Genomic DNA, 10,760 nt, shown 5'->3' on the forward strand with positions numbered 1-10,760 from the left:
CCAAGGTCATAAATGCCCACAAGAAGTACAGCCTACATGAGTGCTGTGCATTGCGGGTACTAGAGCAGATCTCACTTGTTGGTACTGACTGTCAAAAATAAAACAGTTCACTTGCTTACAATCCATACCAAAAGCTTTTATGCATTGTAGCATTTAATGTGTGGCTGTAAATTAAGTTGGAGGTGGGAGAGTGATAATCCATGAGAGATTAAATTTTCTACAGGCTACCATGACCCCATTTCAATGCAGATCTAATTCAGTTTTCAGCATTTTGTGTGATGATGAGTCTGTGTAAACACAGATTTGGTTGTTATCTGCACATTATTTGGGAGAGGCCAGAGGCCAGAAAAGAGATATCCTAGTGTGAGGGTTTTTTTTTTCTTTTTAATAACGTAATTCTTACATTCCCCGTTATTGAATCCTTGTTTCAAAAAGAAAAGCAGCCACATAACTAAACAGTTGTCTTTTCATAACAAAATATAGCTGTAAAGGAGCTAAGTTATGCACTTGATCTCTCTTATACAAAAGTAACAGCTGGAATTATGCTTTCTTCAAAACAGGGGCAGTGATATTTCAGAAACAGTGTTATTTTTGCTTTTTTGTCTCTTTCCCCCTTTGTCAAGAGAACAGACAAAGCAAGATTAGACCTAAAGAAATGTGCAAGGATGGTTCTGATGGAAGCATGCTTGAAAAAGAAACAGAACTGGAGGGAAAGATCGAGAGTTCATATCTCATTTGCATACTTCTCTGCCACAGGCAAGTTTAGGTTTTTTTCTCACAAACAGTGGTAAGTCTTTACCGATATTTTGGTGAGAATAACTATGAGAATCAAAGTGAAAGTGATGTTATGGCACTAAAGGTATCTCTTTTCTGAAGGGTTATGGGTTGCATTGGTAAGATCTTGGTCAATAAGCAGGTAAGAGTGACTTGAAAGTTGCACATTTCATCTATGAGAGAAATCGACGGCATAGGAATGCTACGTTTCCCAGTTGAATATGGACCATGAGGGTTCTTGTTAAAACTCTGTCCTTGTGAGTCTGTGTCCTGGGTTCAGCAGTGGCAGTCATTTTTCTCCTTCTTAGTAGCTGGTGCAGTGCTGTGTTTTTGATTTTCGGCTTGGGAGCAGCCCTGATAACACCGATGTTTTTAGTGGCTGCTCAGTATGTTTAGTCTGAGCAAGGACTTTCTGAGTCTCATGCTCTGCCAGGGAGGAGGGGAAGCCGGGAGGAAGCAGAGACGGGACAGCTGACCCAAACTAACCAAAGAGGTATTCTATATCACAGCATGTCATTTCCAGGAGGTAGAACTGGGGGCAGTTACCCAGAAGGGTTAGTTCACTGCTCGGTCAGGCTGGGTATCAGTCAGCGGGTAGTACTGTATTCTCTTCCCCTGTTATTTCCCTTATCATTATTATTATTGGTGGCAGCAGTAGTGATTTGTGTTATACCTTAGTTACTGGACTGTTCTTATCTCAACCCATGGGAGTTACATTCTTTCGATTCTCCTCCCCATCCCCCCGGGAGCACAGCGGAGGAAAGGGGGGGGAGTGAGTGAACGAGCTGCATGGCTGGGCTTAAACCATGACAGCCTGGCATCCCTCCTTTGTAGGTGGGAAAATTATTAGGTTTGTTTAAATTCATTCATTGGAAAATTAACATGCAGAACCTAGAAGGTCTTTTTTGTATTACAGTCCCAGGAAAGTATAAAATAATAAGTACGATAACAAATTATTTCCAAGTGAATGAAAGAAAATATAAAGTCTAATCTCAAACTTTCTGGATTACAAAATGGACAGCGATAGACAGAATGGTTCTCCATTCAAATGCCTTCTGCCTTCATTCAAACCCCAGGAAAGTTAGGAACACCTCCTGCTTCAACTAATGCTGGGGTGATTCAACTAAATGGTTTACTGCACTGAAAACATGTAGCAGAACTTTGAGAATTAAATTGAATTAATTGTATGAATTTTGTTCTTCCAGCAGCTGAGTTCACAGCTCAGCCTGCTTGGTTTGTGCATATGAGCAGTGTTCCTGTCTGAAGTACTGTATTTACACATGAATAAGAAATCCAGATGATATAGCAGAATCTCCATGATCTGTGGTTTCCTCTGGCTATGCATGCTCTATTTTTCAAAGTGTGAAGGTGAAAGAGACCTGTTCATTACCAACTACTGTCAGAACAAGTAAAAGACTATACCCAGATTATGTTGTCTAGACAGTGAGGGCAGGAATGAAGCTAACACTTCCCTGGCAGACTGTGTTCATGGATTATCATCATCTAAAAACAGGCACAGTAGTTCACTACCTCAAATATCTAAATCCATATCTCCTGACACTGAACACAGTTCTCCCTCTCCAGTGAAAGGGGTCTTAAAGTACTGTGTCCTCAGTATTTTATGTTGATAATTCCCTGCAGTTTGAGTGAATCTGTCTTTGATAGGAAAACGCTTAAAAATTCATAGGGAGAAGTTCCTGTGAATAACGTTTGAGATTACTTGTAACTTTATCTTATTTTCTGTATACGAATATTTTCTTGGCAAGTCTGAATTTCAAATTCATTTCATATTGTTTAGTGATAGACATTGTATGATAAAGCTTTTATTCTTTCTTCATGAAAAGGGCAAATAGAAGGTGGTAAGGACTTTAATCTCACCGATTTAATTCAGAGAGCCAATCATTATGAGACAATTTAGTTGTTTTGTACCAGAAGCTCATTCAGTCCATTAATTCCTCCCCAAGAGTAGGCTGTGGGTTTCTTGAAGTGCCTGAGTGCCATTTATAGTTATAGAGAAGTAAAAATCAATCAACTAGTTCCTTGGAAAAGACTCTTTGGTTCCCAGTGAGGCTAAACAATGACATGGCACTTACACAAGATTACTACATGCCTGATCCATGAGTTTCTGGGCCATTGTCTTGCAATGCAGTTTGGAATAGCACCAATGTCTTGAAGCATGGAATCAGCTCTTGTAAACAACGCTCTTCTGCTCAGGAGCATCCCGAAGCTTTCTGTACAAATGCTGTGTGAAATGAGAAAGCACTTCTCAAGGCAGAAATAATTTTATATCAAGAACAGGCTCATTACTTGTACCATCAACTAGAAATTTGTATTCAGAGTAACCAGCATCTCCAGATTACTGTAGCTAATATGAATACAGAAGAGTGCAAGATTGTGAAATGAGGATTGAATTAAAACACACTTGTACTGGTTTGCTGATTATTACAGGAGTGAGAAAGCCCTAGTCCCCAGGAGATTTGTCATTAAATCACCACAACTTTACAGTACGCAACTGCCTCCAGCCTTCCTTGTTCCAAAGCAACTGTGTCATCATTTTCTGACTTAAACCCTTTAAAAGGTGTTGAGGTTAACACAAGATAAGAAAAGCAAGAATGAGCAAAAGCTGACATACAAGGGCTTGAGGGCTACAGAGTGTCCATGTTTTCTCACTTTCCTGTCTTCTCCCTGTGTTTTGTCTGCTCCTATGACATCTTTATTTTCCTTTTCTGTGATTCCTCTCTTGTTTGAAATCTTGGCTCTACCCGTGGCTCGAGGACTGTGGTTGTCTGGGACTCAGTACTGTGCCATAAAGCTCTTATATGTTCACTTCATTTCTTCAGGCTGGATGTTATCTGTACCTATATGCATGCAGAAAACAGCAAAGAGGTTTTGAAGGTGAGTCAGAACAGAGTTCACTGTAGTCTCCACTTGTGCAATGTGTGTATATAGCTTCTGTTCGTAGTTTTTCACTGCTTCAAGGTAGGTATAAATTGCTACAGAATCAGTTTGGTCATAAGTGACTCCAGAACGTTCAGTGGAGTGAAAGATGTAATCTTTTGTCTTCTACCAAAATCAGCACAAAGAACTTGATTGTACCAACAGAGAGGAAAATGTTGTCCCCCTGCGCAACATGCTAAATCTCTTCCAGACACTGATTTTCCTGAGTGTTTCTACTGACCTTCTCTCCCAGATGGAATCAGCCATTGCATCAACTTTAATTCTTCATGATCTTTCTGTAAATGTTTGATGTAAATTACAGGGTTTTCTCCTGCACTGCTTAAAGCATGTGATGGCCTGTTAGGCCATGCTTTCTGCCACATTTTCACTCCTCCCAGTCTCGGTAATGTCAGCTTGTCACAACAAATAAAGCTTTTGTAACACCTCACTAAAGAGGTGTTCTCTGCTTTCCTTTCCCCCCTCTTTTTTTTTGATCATATGAGGAAGGTTAAATCAGGTAACAGCTACAATAGGAGAACTGCTTAACAAACCATTAACAGTTTTCTAGCATAGTTGCAGGCTGTCAGTTAACACCACCTTGTCCTTTTAACTGATCTCAGTAGGCACAGCCACCCACTGAGCAGCTGAGAAAGACATTTTGTTATACTTACCATTTGGTTCTGTGATTTTTGCCCAGTAAGTAGTGCCATTAGGTCTGCAAAGCACCTTAGATCTTCTCTGAGGCATTTATACCTTTTTTTCTTGAAGGACAGTTTAGCTGAGACTGAGGTTGAGGTCTCATTAGATAAAGTCCTGGCTCTTCAAATCTTTCCCTTTTGAAAAGGCGATCAGTTCCATTCCATCATACCTGGCTTATGCCAATTGCACAGCATATCCAGTAAAAATCAGGCACAGGCTTTCCTTGTATTTGCACTTCATTTTACAATATCCTAGATCTAATGTGAGGATTTCCTCTTTTTTTTTTTTTTTTTTTTTGTCAAACTGTTTTATTAAACTGCTTCCAGTAATGTAGTCCAGGGAAAGGAGCTTTCACCTCACTCAGATCAGTTAGATAGCAACCTCTCCCTCTAAACTGCTTAACCTGCTCCTGTGTCTCAGTAACCTCTAAGGATGAGTGAAGTGGCATGGAAGTGAGATCCGAGGCTGGATCCCTATATGATTCTCACTATGGACTTATGCCTATTCCAAGTTGTCCTCTGAGCAGAGGACTCCTTTGCCTGCTGCAGCATGGAACCTGCTTTCATGAGCCTAGTAAGGAAGACACAAGGGCAGTTGTCAAGATAGAAGGATATTGCTTATGAAAGTGATTCAGAGCAGCCCTGCGGAGAAGGACTTGGGGGTGCTGGTTGATGAGAAAATGAACATGAGCCTGCTTCAGTGTGCGCTTGCAGCCCAGAAAGCCAACTGTATCCTGGGCTGCATCAAGAGGAGAGTGACCAGCAGGTCGAAGGAGGTGATCCTGCCCCTTTATTCTGCTCTTGTTGAGACCTCACCTGGAGTATTGCGTGCAGTTCTGGTGTCCTCAACATAAAAAGGACATGGATCTGTTGGAACAAGTCCAGAGGAGGTCCACGAGAATGATCAGGGGACTGGAGCACCTCCTCTATGGAGACAGGCTGAGAAAGCTGGGACTGTTCAGCCTGGAGAAGAGAAGGCTGCATGGAGACCTCAGAGCAGCCTTCCAGAATTGGAAGGGGCCCTATAGGGATGCTGGGGAGGGACTCTTCTTTAGGGACTGTAGTGATAGGACAAGGGGTAATGGGTTCAAACTTAAACAGGGGAAGTTTAGATTAGATATAAGGAGGAAATTCTTTCCTGTTAGGATGGTGAGGCACTGGAATGGGTTGCCCAGGGAGGTTGTGAATGCTCCATCCCTGGCAGTGTTCAAGGCCAGGTTGGATGAGGCCTTGGGTGATATGGTTTAGAGCGAGGTGTCCCTTCTCATGGCAGGGGGGTTGGAACTGGATGATCTTAAGGTCGTTTCCAACCCTAACTATTCTATGATTCTATGATATCACAGCTGTAGTTCTTCTCTCTTCTCACTCCAGTTGCTCACCTACATGGTGAGGTGGCAATTTATAAGCAGCTGAGCTAATGTGCCATAAAAGATAGGATTATTTCAAAATGACAAAATAGGATTAATGTAGTACAGGGAGCTATGGAGTGGACTGTATCATTCCAAGATGTATATGAACATCATTGATGCTTAAGGACACTACTCAGGCTAAAATTCAAACATAGATTCTATATTTGAGTAGATGAAAATTCAGATTGTCACATTCAAAGCTAGAACCATCTCGCTGCTAATAAACACACACAACGTGGACTTGTGGAATCACCCACTTTCTAAAATAAGCTTCCAAATGGCTGTTTAAGTGTGTTAGCCCTTGAAAATTTCTCCTCAGAGCCAATGGGCTCTTCAGATGCATTCTCCTATGGCCCACCGATTCTCAGGATTGTGTTTAAAGACCTTACTAAACCTCTGTTTTGGGTTTGTTCCAGAGGCAATTCTCAGATGTTTGCAGCTTCTCAAATACTCAGACTAATCTGAGCTCATTCTCTGTTCTTCGGTGATTATTATTTCCATGCCATTTTGCAATTCTGACCTACATTTTGGCTTCAGGCTCCTTTTTGTAGACACAGAACTTATATTTTTAATGGGAAAAATAATGCAGGTTTATTTACTGTTTTTTTTTTTCACTCAAATACCTGCAACTTTTACTTAGAAAAAATACTTCTGAATTACTTATGAAATCAGTGCTTTAGACAGAGTTATTCAGAGGGTTTTATCAGTTGAATCTGGCAGGAGAGAAGCCATTGACTGTTTTGGGAATCCATGATTTTCCAGCACTGTGATCAGAGTGTAAGAGGCAGGATCTCCTGAGAGTCCCACAGTCAACAACTGGGACTTAACAAATGTCTGGAACACAAGACTCATCCTAAGAAATCCAAAAGACTTTTCATGTCAAGAGTCGGCTCTGATTAGCTTTGAAGTATTCATTTAGATAGCATACATGAACAAACTTAGCCTATCTCAATGATACTCATTTCTAGTGTGACCTGAGGTTGAAAAATCAGTTGTAATGGGAAATGTGATCGGTAGAACAAATGTAAAAATACTAAATTATGTTTTCCTGCACCAATCCCAAAGATTCCCATTCTGTATTTCATGTTATGAAATTTGCTTCTTGACATGATGGAAAAGCACATTCATTTCCATTGTTAGGGATGTGTAAAATTTGCTGCTATCACTTACATTACCAGACACTTTTACTGTAGAAAATGGAAGGTAATTGGTACTTCAGGCAGGCCACAAATCTTTCCTGGCAGCAGTGTACCACTCACAGTACATTGATTGCAAAAATTAGTTAATTCAAGAGGAATATTATATTCCTTGAGTCCTGGCATAAATCTCTCCACATTCTGCATGAATTACTGCCGTCAAGTTAGAAGATAGATTTCTGTCAGCCTGCTTCATTGTGTGTAATGCTCCTGATTTAGATGCTGCTCATTCCAGCACCTCTTCTAAAACTGATATATATTGCCTATTAAATCCACCAGAAAAGACTTTAAATGGCAGGATTCAATAATATTGGGCTAATTTGCTGCTTTTATTTACTGATCTTCTTAGGGTTGTAAATCCTCAACTGCCTGGTGTTTCCTACTTCATTACCTTTGTGAATGAAAACTAATGAGAGCGTAGTGTTTGTACAAGGATGAGAATCTGTCTTTCTGTACATTTGGGATGCTTTTCATTGTTAGTGTTCAGGAAATGAGGTTTGAAATTTCACTAACACACCTAAGAAATTTTCTCCATGTTAACCTAATGAAAGTACATCTGGGTCTGATATAATGACTGCCTATGGCAATCTCTTGTATTTGTAAGCTTTTACCAATTTCTGAACTTCAAGAGTCATGGCAAATTTTCGTCATTTTTCTGGCATACCTGAGGTTCAAGAAGATAATACAAGATGCATTTGCAGACCAATTATAATTTCTTTACTATGGACCACTGCCTGTGCAAGGCCTAGGATGAGGAGGTTTCAGTAAAAAAAATGAATTGTTATTGTTAATCAAGTCCAGAAGAGAGCCATGAGGATGAGCAGGTGCTGGAGCACCTCCTGTATGAAGACAGGCTGAGAAAATAGGGGCTGTTTAGCCTGGAGAAGAGAAGCTGTGTGGAGACCTCAGAGACCTGAAGAGGGCCGACAGAGAGGCTGGAGAGGGACTCTTCATCAGGAGCTGTAGTGATAGGACAAGGGGTGATGGGTTTAAACCTAAAAAGAGGAAGTTCAGGTTAGAAATAAGGAAGAAGTTCTTTATTGTGAGGGTGGTGAGGCACTGGAACAGGTTGAGCAAAGAGGTAGCAAGTGCTCCATCCTTGGCACTGTTCAAGACCAGGTTGGGCAGAGCTTTGGGCAACATGGTCTGGTGTGAGGCACCCCTGACAGTGGGAGGTGACACTGGGACTAGATGATCTTAAGATCCTTTCCAACCCAAATCATTCTATGATATCTGAGTGTGGGTCTTTGGCTCTGCCTAAGTCACTTGGACCCCTGCAACTTCTATGGGACCAGGTTTAACATCAAGGTGATACCTGCAGATTAAATACATTGACTCATGTGTGCATTTTTGGTGCACAACTCAGCACAAACAAACGGGTACAATGTTTTCAGGGGTCAAGCTAAGTTGAACTAATAGTGCTAACACAACAACCGTATAAGGAAGGAAGGTTTTCTGGTGCTCCAAGCAAGCTCAGCTTATTTTGTGAAAGGAGACTGATCTGTTTTGGTACTAGCTAAAAGGGGAACAAATCTGTGAGCCAATGGTGTGAATGTTGTGGTGGGATCAGTCATCAGTGACATTTTCCAAGTTCTTTTTGTTTAAAGAAATTAATGTGCTGGAGATGATGATAGCAGAGTGCAGTAATGGTTGATCTCCTGATCTGTTTTCAGTGGTAAAACAGTACTCTAATAGCCTTGCTGTCTTTTTACATAGAAAGAAAACTCTTTTAATGGTTAAAGTTAAGGATTTATGGCTTTGCTCTGAATTTTTTGTCAGAAAGTTGAGGAACACCATTGTCAAGAGAAGTAACTGTTTTCAACAGCAAAAACAGTCTTTGTTGCAATAAACCATCACAGATGGCAAAATTCACAATTTACCCTCTTCACAGAGTCAGAAAATGCTGCTTATTTGGGGCTATACTTTCTTTTACTGAATCATAACTGATAACAAGAGAATTGAGAGCAAGCTGAAGATGGAAGATGCCTGTCATATACTGTTGCAAAGTGAGGAATGACCATGGCCTCAGATGTTGGATTGAAAGTAATTCTCATCAAGACCTGTTTACTGCTAGCACAGGGAATATAACCAACACTCATCCCCATAAAAAGGTCCACTTGGGAAGATGCAATTATGAATGTGAAAGATAGAGGTAAGAACTTTAGTTTCCATTGATCCAAATCCCATTAAAAGTAAACATGCAGGGAGATTCATGGCGTAATTCTTTGCTGCTATTTTTTTTAGTAGAAAACAGAGCAGGAGCCATGGGAATTGTAACTTAATGAAAAGAGGCTCTTGCATGAGTGATTTGAATGGATTGTGTAGACACTCATCTTAAGCAATGCAAGCACATTGACACAACAGACAATGAACAAAGTGGATGTTATCAAACTTTAGGTCTTTGGTGATCATTGATTAAGAAAAGTCTCTGCACAAAGTATGCAGAATAACTATAATCACCATCCTACCTAGAACTTGCTAACCCCTAAAGAGTAAGTGGATATGAAAGTTGTTATTGCAAAAAATGAAAAAGAACAGACTGAAAACAGTTTTGATGATGGCTGTCTTGGAAGTGCCTGATTTTTCCATTAATTTTCCCTTAATTCTCAGAAAATATCCCTTTGTGAGATTGTCTTATCGAACTGCACAGAGTACTGCATGCCTTCTAAAGATGCATAAGGAATGCCTATGGAAAAATACAGAAAGAAGTTGAAAGCATACATGAATACTCAAATTAGTAAATCTAGTGAGACATTTTGTTCATTTTAGGGAGGCAACTGAGGCACAGATCACATAAGGAATTGGAAAACCCTAAGCTAAAACAGGCAAAAAAAAGCTGAAGACAGAAATCAGCAGATTTCTTGTGACAAATGCCACAAACAGAAGAGCTGCCTCATACTTGAAAAAGTGAGGCAGCAAATGCAACAACAGCTCATAGTAAGTTGTCATAATTAATTCCCACAACACGAACAAAGAATGACAACAATATCGCTGCAGATAAGGAAACTCAGAAGAGTAATGGTCAGTTTTGGACAAAGCTGGAGGTCAGTACTCATGTCAGCATGATCACAGAAAATACTAGCATTTGAGGAGAGACACTGATAGTATCAGGCAAGTGGACAAAACCAAAGATTTTGATTACATTCAGGTTTACTACAGTTAGCCCCCCTGAGGAAGCATATGAAATCAGTGCATGAGTAAATAATAAATGTTTGAAGCTGCAGCCCCTAAGATTACATAGAATAAAATGTATAATTCATTAAAACATGTAACTTCTCAGAAAGCAGAAAACTCAAACAACAAAACTAAATACCAGAAACGTATTCCAGGATTTAGGGAAGCTTCTTAAAGAGAACAAATAGAACTGGAAACACCTATTGACAAACCCCTTGGAAAAATGTAGTCTTGCAAAAACAAGGGTAAAAGCAATAAAAGAGCAAAGCCACTTGCCTCAGAGTCACAGAACAAGCAAGAGAACCAAGAGGAATGACATTACATATCAGTCACTGGGAACAAAAGAATTAGTACTTTCTCTCTACCTATTCACTCCAAATATCAAACTAAAGATAGATAGATAGATAAATAGATAGATAGATAGATAGGAATGTTTTTGACTAGTTAAACAAGGACATTCTTAAATGGCTTTCACAGTGGATGCATTAACTGTGGAAAAATATTTGGTATCAGTAGATTTTGGCCAGTAACCTTAAGAAACAGAACACACTTTCACATTAGGGAATGCTATT

At 40.0% G+C, this 10,760-nt stretch overlaps 1 long non-coding RNA gene across 1 annotated transcript in view; it reads left to right on the forward strand.

The window, feature by feature from the left end:
* The window catches only part of LOC133207054 (uncharacterized), a 45,410-nt gene extending 36,292 nt beyond the window's left edge, over positions 1–9,118 (forward strand). Inside the window, exon 3 of the long non-coding RNA XR_009723937.1 lies at positions 8,906–9,118. This is a non-coding gene — a long non-coding RNA (uncharacterized LOC133207054). The remainder of the gene's footprint in view (positions 1–8,905) is intronic.
* The last annotated feature ends 1,642 nt before the right edge of the window (positions 9,119–10,760 follow it).

This window comes from Neopsephotus bourkii, unplaced genomic scaffold (assembly GCF_033783945.1).
Source record: "Neopsephotus bourkii isolate Nb327-2 ecotype Australia unplaced genomic scaffold, CSIRO-AGI_Nbou_v1 NB_1825, whole genome shotgun sequence".
NCBI classification, from domain to species: domain Eukaryota; kingdom Metazoa; phylum Chordata; class Aves; order Psittaciformes; family Psittacidae; genus Neopsephotus; species Neopsephotus bourkii.